Here is a 12,374-nt window from a genome sequence, read left to right on the forward strand (position 1 = left end):
CACATTAATATGTTACATGTACAATATTTAACCATTAAAGTACAACTATATAAAGTAACATATCATATGTTAGGGTTGTACAAATAGGCTTCAAACATTCAAACGTATAAATGTGTTCATAAATGACACCTTATGGTCATGTAGAACAATCCTTCCTGGAGTCTAACCTTGGCCACGCCCACATCTCTTCCTCTATTTCTCTCTCCATCATACAATCACTACTCCCTCATTGTGTTCATTCTCATCTCTAAACCTGCTGCTCTCTTCTTCATCCTGAATTGTTGCATATCCTTTTTCTTTCCGTCAATTTTGGCCAAGACATTGTTTTGGGTTTTTTATTTCCAAACATTTCTCTCCTAAACATACGAGATATATTCAGCTTGATTTCACATCTTTAAGTAATTTCCCCCATAAATATTCCCTTCCAGGTCTTCCCATCTATCTTTTCTTCCCACCTTAGTCTTTTTTTACTCTTCATCTTTTTTCCTACCTCTCACCCTTTCCTCCTCTATCTTCCTCCTCCTCCTCCTCCCCTTCCTCTTTGGTGCAGCTGGTGGGGCCCTTCCATTAGTCCTGACATGCAGAGGCACTGATTCTGTAAAGGTCTTGACCCCTCGCAGCGGGCTTCACTGGGGCTTAGTCCTTCACACTCACACATCTGCGTGCCCCGGGAAGTCCACTGCATGCATAACTCGCCTGCTACACACACACACACACACACACACACACACACACACACACACACACACACACACACACACACACACACACACACACACACACACACACACACACACACACACACACACACACACACACACACACACACACACACACACACACACACACACACACACACACACACACACACACACACACACACACACACACAGTAGATGTACATAGTGACACAAAAACGCAGAAATTCACACAAATGCGGCCTGCTTTCATCATGCGGATAAGACTTAACCCCTCCCTCGACAGCACCGACTGACTGCACAGCTGTTGTATGAGTGTGTGCGTGTGCGTGTGTGTGTGTGTGTGTGTGTGTGTGTGTGTGTGTGTGTGTGTGAAATCCTTCTTAATTGGACTGCTGGGGGCTTGGGAAAGACCCAGACACTCTCTGCTGCTCTATATGTTTTGTCCATTGCTACCTGTACTCGTATGAACCTTTGCTCGTTGCACAGGTAGAAAAGTAAACTCACACTAGTCATCGTCATCGTTTGGGGCCTGTAGCTGTGTCGGGCTCCTCATGCTCAGAGGCTGCTTGCTGCAGCAGCCGTCGGTTCAAATCCAGCCTCGGCCCTTTGCTGCACGTCGACCCCCCCCCCCCGTCTCTCCTCCCAGCCGGTCCTGTCTCTCTTCATGCATCCTACTTTATAAAGGCCAGCTTTATCTTTATGTGCACATTACATTGAAACATTTGTCTTAAGTCTTTCAGTGAAATAAATCTAACACAAACCTTTAATTAATACAAAGAGAACAGATATCTTTGTACACCAGGAAACATCCAAACCTCAAGAAAAATAGGAAGAAACGGAAAACTTAGTTAATTAAAATATATTTGCTCTGCTGCAGTTTTGAGTGTTTTTAGATTTATAGTTCAGACATTTTCAAAGCATACCTTTGTCAAGGCATGAGTCTTTTTTATTGATATAGTTAACAATAAAACGTGTTCTGGCTGGTGTAAAAGTGAATGAATTCCTGCAGAGGAGGGTCTTTGTGGGACTCACTCTATCTTTGTGAATGAAAGCTGCAGACTCTGCAGTTTCCGTCTCATCCAAATCCCTTTTCTCTATCCGCTGTTCGTCTTCACTTCATTTCACCACTGTTTTCACCCACTGAACATCTCCAGCTTTCCTCTCTCATCTCAGTCATCTCTCCCCTCCTCTCTGAGCCAGTCGCTTCTCACTGTAACTGGCAACTTTGCTTCTCTCTCCTTTTGTGACGGGGACAAAGGGGGCCGGTGCCCTCTCGCAGGCTATGTTACAGGCTGTCACATGAGGCGGACACTCTTGGACGGCCCAGCGTTATCTGCTGTGACAACTCAGATTACTTCCACAGCCTCCCATCTGATCAGCACATCCAATTCAATTAGTGGCAATTAGTCCTGGTCCTCCCCTCCCCCTCCCGCCCCGTCCCCTGCCACCACCCTCCTCACCCACCTGCTGCGTCTCTTCCAAAAAGCAAAGCTGCCGAGCTTGGAGCAACTCGCTCAACCTGGCAGGCTGGCTGGTGCACAACTTTGGAGCGACTTGTAGCCCCCCCCCCCCTTCAGCCACCAATTACCCTCGCACACACACACACACAATGACTCATTCACACATTCATACTCATAATCAGCGGCAGAGCACATATTCAAAGTGACACATCACACAGAAACCACAGTTTTCTGCACACAAACTCCCACAGATCCCATTCAGAAGCAGCACAGATGGGTCGACAAGACTGCAATGCAAAAACTGGCGTTGAATAAGTATGCAAAACAGATTTTGAGCAGCTTCCATCAATGTTTTTTTTCAAGTCAGTGGACTGCATTCACATCTTAAAGCCAACTTTCTTGGTTTTCTGACAAGCAAATTTACTATGTTGCTGTCTTAGCAGCGTTTGGTGACAAATGGCAGCTTGTTTCTTGGAGACATAATCCAAAATAACCACTGTTGGCTTTATAGCATTCACATAAAAGAAAACTGACAATGTCATTGGAGTATGTAGAAGTCAGAGAAGCTTAAGTTTTAAGCTGCCATGCACAACAACAAAAATAAGAAACTGGAAGTGTTAAAGGGAAATATTTCCCATTTGATGAAGACAAAAAGGAGATAAGAGAGAGTGAATTAAAGACAGATTTGTGAAAGCTAGCTGCCTTGCATAAAGGCAAAACATACAGTTGTTAAAGAAGGTGACATTTCCCTTATTGGTTGATAAAAATAAAGAGTAAAATACAGACAGACCAGTCTGTACACTGAATATGTGGGCTCCCATTTACTGTAACAAAGTTGCTTGTTTGTGAAACGAACATTCAAAAGCTAAGGAGGCCGATATTTAACTAAGAAGTTGGAGGAGACCAAAACAGAGTTAAAACTGATCACCTACCTGAAAAAAAAAAACAACCTCATTGCTGGATGTTTTTTTTTTTTTTAAACTTTTTCTGACAGTTTCAGAAGTCGAAAGGTGAGTGTAATAGACCCACCTGATCCAAGTGTCTAAAAATCTGTTCTCTTTAGATTAAGCTGCTCGTGGAGTTTGGTGCAGTGCTTCTAAACATTTGTGGGAGGTTTCATAATAAAACACGTTTGCAACATCCCTTTCACAGAATAAAAGGCCGAAGGAAGAACAATTTGAGTCTTTATAAAAAAAAAGGCAAATCTGAAAAACAAACTTTTAGTTCCAGAAATATGTTTTTCTGAGAACACCTCCGAGTGCCACACAACAACAAAGTGACATGACAAAACTGACAAACATTACAAACCCATAAATCACTTGAATTCCAGAGTATAGTCTGCACTGATGTCCTCTGGTTTGTGGGACCCCTTTGTGACCCCCCCCCCCCCCCCACCCCCACTGTGGGTCCACGCACACCTGGCCTTCACAAATTAGGGCCCTGAAAAACCAGCAAGCGGAGAGAAAAGCGTGATGCGTGGTGGAGCGAGGGGAAGGCAGGGGACGGGAAGGGGAAGGCGGGGGGGGGGGGGGCGTTTGGTCGACGGGGTCTTTCAGCATTCCGATGGAGCAAAAAGTTAATGACGGGCCTTTTGTGTTGTGAGAAAGCCGGCCGGAGGAGAAGTGTTACAGGGAATCACGACCTGTGCCAGTGAGCAGTGACAAAAGGGGGCCGGCCATAAGCTGCATTGAGTTTTTACCATATTTATATCGCTTACATGGCCGCTTTATGTAAAAGTGCACTCAGCCATCCTCGCTTTTCTGAACAATGTAAATTTGTTTGGAGCGGCAAATAATGACAGGACTTTGTTTTCCTGAGAAAACACAACTAACAGTGTCAGGCTGAGACGAGTTCTTGGTGTTTCAGCCTTTAAAGAAAAGGACATACTTTATTATATGGAAGATTTTTTTTCATTCTATCCAATCATTTCTCAATCCTTAGCTCCCTCTCTTGCTTCCCTCTTCTTAAAAGCCGCCCTAACACGCCCGCCTTCCCTGCAGGCCTTAATGCATGCTGACAGCTTCCCTCCGTAATTGGTGATCACACCCAGATGGATGGTTCCTTAATTTGCTGTTCCCAATAAAGCTGTGCAGCTCAGGGGAAAAGGGGCAGCAGGGGGAGTCGAGCTGTGGAGATGGTGGCGGTGAGGTGGGTTCCCTGATTTGTTGGTTATAGATACAAGAGCAGTAAACACCCAAAGCTGTGGGCGCGACAGTTTGATCACGCCTTTGTTCACACATCAGTTGAAATGTAGAGAGGGGGGGGGGAGGGGGGGGAAGGGAGGGAGGGGGGGGCGGGCTCTTGGGCGCCCTCCTCCTCCTCATTCTTTCCTCTTCCTGAATTATCCACTTCTGAGCCCCTGCTTCTTCTTTCTCACTCGATCCCTCTGTTTTCTGTCAGGCCCGGAAATGCTCTGCGTGAGCGCTGGAGGATGTGCAAGCAGCAAGTGTGTGTGTGTGTGTGTGTGTGTGTGTGTGTGTGTGTGTGTGTGTGTGTGTGTGTGTGTGTGTGTGTGTGTGTGTGTGTGGGTCTGAGCCGCGGCAATGATCTCTCGGGTCCATATGTGTCCGTTCCCTTTTCATTGACTAAACGGATTGCAGGAATCCGAGTGAATGAAGTCTGAATGGAGGCAAAGAACAGAGTGAAGTTCCAGAGGTTATAGGTTACGATCCGAGTATAGGAACCTGGTTCATGTGTGGTCGATTTGGCTCTATTAGGGAGGACACAAATAGGGTGATGGACTGGGTCTAACTTGGAGACCCCCTGTTACTAATGAGGGCAACCTGCAGTGACCCCATGGGGCAGAGGGTCAAGCTGAGCCTGATGGGATGATACAGGCTAACTGTTAAAATCAAGTTTAAAACCGAAATAACTGAATATGTGACGCAAAATTAAAAAAAGGGATTTTTGGACTGAAGTAGTAGAAGATCCACAAGTGTATAACTTTTGTCTAAAGATTAAATAATGAACATTAACTTTTAAATTCTGAACAATTCTGAGGTTAAGATTGTTCGCTGAAATTCATGACATTTTTTCACATCCATACTGATCATCGCCCGGCAACTATGTCATCATGAGCAGTTAGACAGCGAGTAGGGCCTTAAACACATACACACACATTGAGCAACGGTAACAACCGAATCCCTCCTCGGATTCATGAAGTATTTCTGACTCTGATATGGAGTAGGTAACGACATGTTCCCATAAACGGAGGGAACAGGTGACGTCCTGTAGGCCTGTGCCTGTTAATCCCCAGCCATGCAGATCGGTCCTTAGGACATACAGAACTTCACCTCTCTGGCTGGGAAGGAGCTGGAGTTGGTGCTGCATGTGGAGCACGACCAGCTACAGAGTACAGACACTGGAACCAAACTCCTTGAGAGGGGCTGGCCCCCCCCTTTTTTTTTTTTTTGGTGACAGCTAGTAGGTAGAAATTGGTTGAATGCTGTTATTAACTGCTGTGACTTTGCTTTTGGTACTTCTAGTTATAGACATTGATTTTAGTTTAAAGATAGCTCAAAGTACGATTCCATTCTACGTGGACTTTTTAGCGTCAGATCACTTCGGACACTCAGAAATGTCGTCAAAATTTAGATTATTTTTCTACATTTAAGAACTTGCAAAACATCCGAGTGGCGGTATGTTGAGTTTATTTAGGCGGATAGCCAATGGTCAATTGCAGCTTTTAGAAACGTCTGCAAGCAAAAAAGATTCGAAGCACAGGCTCACAATGCCATGGACACAGAAAATACAACAAACGCTGTTTAATGAAGGAGCACGGGAGACTCTTGATCCTGATAAAAGAATACGATCACCAAAAATGCTTCGGAAATGAAGCGAGGATTAATCGATAAAGCGGCTAAAGAGGCGGCGTGCGGACTCAAACATCTCAGAAAACTTCATTCACATCACACAAGTACCCTTAAGCTTTCGATGAGCTCCTTACGACTCCAGTGTAGCAACAAGTGAGTGATATTCAGACACACAAGGACACACGCTCGCGCTATTAAGATTGTCTAATACAAAACCTTTAAGACTAAATGGTGCTTCTCCCACCGCAGACTGCACTCTGCTCATCACCTCACCTGTTACTTGGAAAGCACTCTCTCTTGTGCCGTTGAAATGTAATTAGCTATTGTCAATTTGCGTTTGATGCTTCACCCAAACAGAGAGTCCAAAGGTATGTGATAATGAAATATAAGAAGCTTTCAGCACATTAATTAGTCGAGGAAGCACTCTTTGCTCCTGTTTGAAGGATGAGGGAGAAAGGGAAAGATCTTACAGAGGATATATGAGTGCATCAAGTTGTCTGTTTCTTAGAGGAAGTCCAAGGTTGATGTTTTTTGTGCTGGTTTTATGCTGAAAGACTTGCTTTAGATACCAGGTGCATTGTGCCCTGGGAGATAAATAAAGGAGACATTTTGTGTCCTTGAGTTGTGATCGCTGTCTAAAAAAAAAAAAAAAATCCACTGACCTAAACAAGGAAGGTGGCAGCCTCCACAAAAGCAGCGTCAGACCCAAGGCCAGATGTGCAGTCAATTCAAAGCTCCGTCCGCTGATTTAGAGCACAACAAAAAAAAACAAAGCTGGGATGGCTTTTGTGCACTCGTTGCTTGTTTCACATTATATCAGAGACAGCCGAACAGAATCAACACACATGAAAAAAAAGAAGAGATGTGAATCCTGCGTTTTGGCTGCACAGACTGAACAAGAGCGGAGGGCGGGGGGGGAACGTCCTTGAATCCTGCCACGACAGGAAGTGTTAATTGAAGACCTCAGGTCCTGAAAAGAAGGTTAAGGTGGCAGAGTCATTCATGGAAGGAGGAACAGAAGGACAACAACAACAACAACAACAACAACACATGAGCTCAACGTGTTATGCCTTCTGTTGTCCGTCTTTATATGCAAAGGCAACTCTCATTCATCTTGAAAGGGGGAGGAATTGGAAATGGGAACAATGATGAATTGTTATAAACGTATGTGAGGGTTCCTGGCACAACATCACACAACACAGCTGTGATGGCTTACCTTCTATTAATGCTCTAAACGCCCGTTTGTCCACATGCTCCAGAAGCAGAAAAATAAAGAACACTTGTACTTCGTGAAAGCGGCTTGTTTTCAACCGACCTTGTCACGCTGATGTACGACGGGTAGAAACACAGGGAGGGAGGACTCCAAGTGCAGAAAACACAAATATTTTACTTTAACTAAAAAGGCAAAAACACAAACTTACTCGTCAAAAAACAATAATCCAAAATATCCAAAATCCACGAGGAGCAAAACAAAGTAATCCACAGGAGCAGGGAGACAAACCACATACCACACCAACAGACAAAAGACAATGAACCGGAAACACAGAGACTAAACAGACAGGGTTAATCAGACACAGGTGAGACTAATGAGACAGGTGAAGACAATCAGGCTAATCAGACAGGAGGGAAACACAAGGAACACAAGACCAGAAAACTAGAGGACGAGTACTAAGTAAAACCCAACACTGAAAAGACTAAAAAAAAGATATTACAAAATAAAACAGGAATCATTAAACACCAAACTAAGAACCTGAAAACACAAGTAACAGGAAACAAGCTTGCAGACAACATAGAAGGACACAAGGAAACAAGGAAACACACTAAGGACTGAAGTAAACCACACCAGGAATCATACATACACAGAACACGAGGGAAAGAATGAAAACTAAAACAAGATGAAATACAGAAACAAAACCTCAGGCCTTGATTATACATATTATACATGTTATATATTTTCTCAGTGCATCAACGATCCTCCTGAAGGAGTTCAGGAAAAACACCCGGCGCAATATGAAATAAATATTCCTTTACTTGGAATAAAAACCAAAAACCTTATTTGAAATTAAAAACGTGCTTTATTTTTTCGTGTGACAGACTGAACTATGTTTTGAAAAAATAACCGAGTAGGCCGAGAGCGAGCGTCGAACATAAACTGAAGCAGGTAAATGACATTTAACCTTCTGTGCTGTGTTAAAGAGTCATAACAACCCTTTTCTTTTACAAGCACAACGTACAGTCTCTCTCTCTCTCTCTCTCTCTCTCTCTCTTCCTGTAAGATTTTACCGCGGTCAGTTTGGTTCTCAGGAATGCAGCTGTGAATCTTTCATAGAGCTTAAGCCCCGACTCTTGTGTGAATCGTGTCAAAACAAGCATACATCACTTAGTCCTCGAGAGCCGAGGGAGGCAGGCGGGCTCGGGGGCCTCTGCTGAGCTGTCCGGCCCTTAAGGTCACCTGGCAATTAACCTCTGACCAGGCAGCGTGTCCTCGCCCAAACTTCTCAACGTGTATTTCACTCTGTCATTTTGCAACTTCCTCAACAAATCCCTGCGTTTTCACTCCTCGTCTGTGTCAGGGGAATAAATGTTGTACTTCTAAACAAACATATATCACACACATATCTTCAAAATAAAATTCACACACACTGATTGTACTCAGTAAATAAACTTTATATAACAACTGCGTCATTTTGCCCTTTTTTTCGCCTGTTGCCTCCTGCTCTCCTCCTTCGTCTGCTCAGCCAAACTAATCCAAACCCTCCCTCTCTCCTCTCTCTCTCCCCCCGACTATGGGACCCTTGACCCTGCGCACCTCTTTGAAAGTCACATGACCGTGCAGGTGTGGAGGGGTCTCTGCCCTGGCCAACCCCCAATTAGTGACCCTAATTAGTAGAGAGGCCCCCCTGCTGGGCCACTGAGCTGCTTTAGAGGAGGAGGAGGAGGACAGAGGAAGGAGAAAAAGGGGAGGAAAGAGCAGGGAGGCCGGCAGGACAGTGAAGCATTCCTAAAGGTCTGCAGACCCTCCAGGATTACACACAAACACATACACCATGAGGTTCAGAGAAAACATGGAGCTGAGAGATCGTCTGCTAACGCACAACAAACAAAGTCAGAGTGCTGATGTGGAATTGATCTGAAGCTCGCTCACAAACAGGACAGCAAACAGGAGACGAGGGCGGAAAGATCCGGAGAAAAAACGTCAAAACTGTCGAAGTAACTGTGTGTGGAATAATGAAAAATGTAAAGAAACAAACACTTGAGTAAAAGACAAGTTGAATCATTGTGTTATTGATGTCCTTTAAAAGAAGCTGTAGCGAGCATGTGCTTATGATAAAAATGTAATCATGATCTGAAGGGTTCAAGGAAGAAAGAAAAACTCATATAATGTAATATTCCAACGTTTTGATTCATTATCTGGTCAGACAACAGAGTCCTCTGTCCCTCTGTCAGGCTGCTACACAGGGAGCACACACGAGCGGTCAGAGGTTCGGTGACTTGCTCAAAGGCACCTCAGCAGAACTCGGGAAGTATTGTCTTTTTTCTGTCCTATTACGCTTTGCGTGTCGAACAGGCGTTTTACAGGTCGGTTTTTATTCACAAGTTTCCCGGGGGAAAAAATCCTTAATTTGTCCAACACATTGGAGTTCAGTTTCCGAGCTTTTATTATTTATTTTTAAATTTCTTATCATCGATGATTCTTCATAATAACCTGGTATCCATTCCCATTGATTGAATGTTTTTCCTGTGGACATATATGTTGTTGTTGAATTTTTAGTTGACTTGAGACAAACTCTTCTACATATGTCATTATTTCAAATGTCCACTTTAATTGTAGTTGATATTATTTTATTTCCACCAACTTGTTAAATCCGTCTTTCAAATCAAAGCCAACAAAAACCCCCTGAGTCCTGCTGCTTCTCTGTAGAAAATGTTTAGCTCCGGCTTCTTCCTCTGCAGCGGGGTCCTTCCTCCTCGGCGTCCCCTCCCTGCTCTCCTCGAACACAGGCCACCCATCTGGTCTCCTTTCTGCACACCCTCTCTCTTCTCCCTCGCTCAAAAAAAGGTGCCAATCACTATAATTGGCACCATGCGGATCAATTGTCCCAGCTTGGAGAAGAGCCCCACGCTGCAGTCTGGGCTAACGGGGTGGGGGGGGGGGGGGATTTACTCTTTACAGCTTAGTCTAACCTACACACGACTTGTTCTTTCTCTGCACATTATTCTTCATTTGACGTGTCAGCTGTGAAGTTTTTATAAGTAATCATCCAAATGTGAGTCAGCTGAAGAGTCCAGGTATCATTTCACAGGTTGTGTATATCACACAGGCCTCTTTCTACAGAGGCCCCAAGAGTCCAATCTTTTACATGTGTAGGAAGTACTTTAATGTTTGATTTGACTGAAAGTGTTGGTGGAGTCCTGTACTTGAAATCTTTGTCACATAATGGCACTAAAGAAGTGAAAGGAGCAGGAAGAAGAAGAAGAAGGAGTCATAGTAAAGACAAACAGGCCTTCCATTATTTAAATGTTATTTGATTCATGTCAGACATTATTTTAAAGGTGCAGAAACAAATGTCCTCCAGGGATCAATGACGTCCCACTTTGTAATAATATCTTGATATCAATATAATCGCATGTTGTATTTCCATTATAATCTATTTAATTTAAATTTATATTCTGTATCATTTATGTAAACTAGCAAAGTAACTGTTTTTTTTTCTTTTTTAACCTGTGAAAAGTGGTGAATCTGAGGTGTAAAGTAACAGGAAGTGAAAACACGCGACATTATCAAAGACGGGACATGGCATGTTTTTAAATCGCCCATAAAGCAGTTAGACAGGCGACTTTGCATTAGCCCTTTAAATGTGAAGTCTGGTTAGACTTGTTAAGAAATGAAGAGTTTTAAAGTCACCTCAAGTTCACAAAAAGAAGCAAAAAATCTAAAATTCAATTCTTGACATTTAGTCCATGAAATTAAATTATTTTAATGTGTTTTTTTTTTTAAATCAGGCATTCTTCAAATGTCAATTAATATTTGAAATCATTTGAAGAGGGAGAAAAAAAGCACGAAACAAAATTCGTGAACTCAAAGTTTCACCAGCAGTCCTAATATGACTGTTCTTTTATTCCACTAATGTGTCAATCTTTTAAAAATGTTGCTTTCATTTATATTTTAAATTTTTTTTTAAATCTATTCATTTATTTTCTGCTCTTCATATTTTCATCCAATTAATGTCCCAAGGGCACGTCCATTCAATGTGTTTGTGCCCAACTTCAGACCACGGGACGGCTGCACAGAAAGACCTGAAAAGGAAAGGATGCCCACTGCCTTGATCTTTTATTTTTAATCTCAGTGATGGGAAGGACAAAACAAAAAAAACACACACCCGTGTTTTGATGAGGTCCAAAGCCCTGAGCGTGAACAGAAAGAGCTGTGACGTGCCCATGTCAGCTGTGTTTGTACATTTTGTTGACCGTTACACGAAAAAAATACTCTAAAAGCTTTTCTTGAATTCTTTCGGATTCATTCGACGAACATATTTCTGCTTTTTGAAAAGCACAAACTAAAAGACCTCCTCACACCTCAAATGCATTAAAATAAAGAAGAAGAGACCACAGGAGGCAAAGTACATAGACATATATTTATATGCATATGAATAAAAATACATATACATAATGTACAATATCCTGGCCGAGCGTGAAAACAGCTCTGTCAGCCCGGAAACAGAAGTAAGCCTCTTTAAATAAGTGCAAAATGTTAATGAGACAAAGAACTGTAAAGCATATATAAAGTCTTTTTTTCTCAATCTTCCTTTGCTGTTTTGTTTTTTTTTTCCTGTTTGAATCACACAGAGCGGACATGGAGAGAACGTGTGCAAAGACCCATTCATATATATTCATATAGAACTTTATATCTATGTACATAGAGTTTGTTCAGCAATAGTAGAAGCTGGTGCCGTTAAGTTATGTTTTTACTGCTTAAAGAAAAGAAGTGAATCTGCAGGAATCTCGGCTGTGCATAAAAAAATAATAAAAAAAAGAACAAAGTGGTTGAATTTCAAACTTCCACACAATCTCAAAGGACTTGAATAAGGAATATCATAATGCAGTCAGTAAGAGCCACACGAAGAAGGTGGCCCGTCTGAGAGGGTGGTAAACAAGTGCAAGGTGTCACAGATTGCACATTTAAAAAAAAAATAATAATAATAATAACGTCATGTACGTTCATCCGCTCAGGAGTGAGAACAGAAGTGTCAGAGAGAGAAATCAAACTGTGAAATAAAAACCAAAAAGCTTGGACTGACTGATCCACGTGTCCCCTTGAGACCTGGCATCACATCCTGCAGTAACTGCAGATTTAAATGAAGAAACACCGACTGTACAGTGATGGAGAACAGAGTCAGTGC

The 12,374-nt window shown here is 42.7% G+C and overlaps 1 protein-coding gene and 1 long non-coding RNA gene across 4 annotated transcripts in view; one reads left to right on the forward strand and one right to left on the reverse strand.

Moving 5' to 3' along the window:
* The window catches only part of rgp1 (GP1 homolog, RAB6A GEF complex partner 1), a 242,800-nt gene that overhangs the window by 137,669 nt on the left and 92,757 nt on the right, over window positions 1-12,374 (forward strand). The window lies entirely within an intron of this gene.
* LOC306841917 lies at window positions 1,353-7,490 on the reverse strand. Of its 3 annotated transcripts, XR_013781621.1 has the most exons (4): window positions 7,190-7,490; window positions 6,636-6,716; window positions 1,463-1,516; window positions 1,353-1,375 (listed from the first exon to the last, which is right to left on the reverse strand). It is a non-coding gene; the product is annotated as an uncharacterized lncRNA (long non-coding RNA). The 3 variants fall into 3 exon arrangements; XR_013781619.1 differs by lacking the exon at window positions 6,636-6,716 and having other exon boundaries at window positions 1,353-1,372; XR_013781620.1 differs by lacking the exon at window positions 6,636-6,716.

Source organism: Symphodus melops (assembly GCF_947650265.1).
Source record: "Symphodus melops genome assembly, chromosome: 20".
Lineage (NCBI taxonomy): Eukaryota > Metazoa > Chordata > Actinopteri > Labriformes > Labridae > Symphodus > Symphodus melops.